The following is a 2,361-nucleotide window of genomic DNA, read 5'->3' on the forward strand; positions in this document are numbered from 1 at the left end:
CAAAGGTGTCTAGGGAGCCAGCAGACGCAGGGCAGAGGAACACTGCCTGGTCGCATGATCGAAGGGAGGAAAGGAGATAATCCCCACCGTTGCAGAGCACTTCCCCATCCAGCCTCCTCCTCCTGGTTTTATAGAGGGCCACTTTGGCCAGCGCCAGGAGGAGGTTGATGAGGAGGTCTCGTGACTTCGTGGGGGCTGGGCAACAGCATCTATTGAACTTGCACCCACCTGCAGCTGAAGGCCCCTCTCACAGCCTAAGGGGAAGAGCTACTGGACCTGGGATTCAAATAAGGACAGGGGACAACTGATGAATAACAGGGTCATGAGTGATGGTCATAGTACAAAATCAGGGAACCGGGGTGGAACACCAAGCAGAGAACCCGGATAGCACCCTCTGCTCCTCAAAACTGTCTAGGGAGCCAGTGGACACAGCCTGGATGCGTGAAACAAGGGAGGAACAGAAGTGGGCTCCACTGTCGCAGAGCACCTCCCCGTCCAGCATCCTCCTCCTGTTGCTATAGATGGCCACTTTGCCCAGCGCCAGGAGAAGGTTGACAAGGAGGTCTTGAAACTTTGTGGGGGCTGGGCAACAGCCGCTGAACCAGCACTCTTGTCGCTGCAGCTCTAATTAATTACTCCAGAGCAGACCTCATTAAGAAGAGCTTTGCCAAACTGATGAGCTGTTTGTGGACTTGAGCAGAGGCCGGAGTGAGCCAGGCCTGCCAGGCCTTCACAGACAGAGTATTTGCTACCTTCACAAAGGTTCTGCCTAACACCTACACTGTCTGGTAGCTGTCTTCACTCCCCCACGGTTTGTACATATTTAAAAATTAACATAGACCCTGAATACAGCAACATGGAGCAGGCATTAAAGATACAACTGATGTCAACTCACTTGAGTGAGAAATGTGGTGTGATTTTTTTTCAGATCCTCGTAGAAGTTACCAACTTCTACATAAGATTATTAACTTGAAATTACATAAACTTGAAACTTTTAATTCTAAAAATACAGATGGCTGGTTTTGTAAAATCCCAGAACCTCAGAAATTGCTCTTGCAGTATTTTAACTGATTTATTTAAAAAGCTGAAATCTGAAAAACAACGGAAAAATACCTGAAAAATCTTTTAGTGACATTTGTTTAAGAATACATTTAAAATATTGCCATGTTTTCCAGCTCTATCTCTAACATATTGTATTCTTTTAACTGTGGGTCATTACAATACATAACTCCTGATCTTAGTTACAGCCTGTATTAAAGTTATACATGGACTGTATGGTTCATCACAATACAGAGCGGTTTAGGTACATTCTGAACACGTCTGCTGGGATTGTTTGCTGCAGTCCTACTTAAGGCTTTCTAGTTGTACTAGAAAGCAGGAGTCAATGTCAACAGTGCAAACACTTAAATGAAAAGGGGTGAGGTTTAAGTATTTGATGGTGATCTTAATTGCCTAGAATGTTGTACGAAAGCAAGATTTCTGGAGATGCCCTTCTATAGCAAACATTTCATGTCACCTGCCAGCTGATGAGCATATTGGATTTTTCTGTTAGCAATGAAAAAACAATCAGGGATTTAAAATCTGAATCAAGTATTTACAACTTAATTTTAGGGCTGTGTTAATTTTTAATATTTTGGATTATATATGGGGAGGCTGTTTGACACTTCACCCAGAACTCAACAGGATGGCAAATCTCACATATTTCTCTCATTTATTAAAGTGAAATGGCCTAGATTTTGAAGAGTTACTAGTGATTTTGGGTGCCCAACTTCACACCTTAGAAAGGCCTGATTTCCGAAAGGGCTGAGTACCCATCCTCTGAAAAATCAGGCCCTTTACGGTGTTCAGTTGGATATCCAAAAATCGAGGTACCCCAGGTCACTAGTCATTTTTCAACATGTAGGCAACATTCAGAACCAGAATTAAAAGGACATGTTGGTATTTCAACCTGTAACCGTGCCTCTGGGGTCACAACTGAGGATGCCAAATTCAGGACAAATTGCTGAGAAATAGGGCAGATACACCCCAAGACTGGTGGCTAATCCCCCATAGGATATACCAAACCAGCAACAAAAGTAAACTTGTGTTTCACCACACTGGCTAACAAGAAGACATAAAGGCAGTTTCCTCAGGCACTCCAGTTCTTATACCACCACCAAAAACACTGGATTTAGAGATGAGGGGTTCTTTACACCCAGTCTCATCAAATGAAAGGTTCTTCTGATCCCAAAGGACCAGCCACACACTCAGGGCAATGTATAACTTAGATCTTACCCAAAAATCATGCTGATGCCAATCCTTTAGTATCTAAAATCTAAAGGTTTATTTATAAAAAGAAAGAAAGAAAGGTGAGAGTTAAAG

Source organism: Emys orbicularis, chromosome 3, assembly GCF_028017835.1.
Source record: "Emys orbicularis isolate rEmyOrb1 chromosome 3, rEmyOrb1.hap1, whole genome shotgun sequence".
Classification (NCBI taxonomy): Eukaryota; Metazoa; Chordata; order Testudines; family Emydidae; genus Emys; species Emys orbicularis.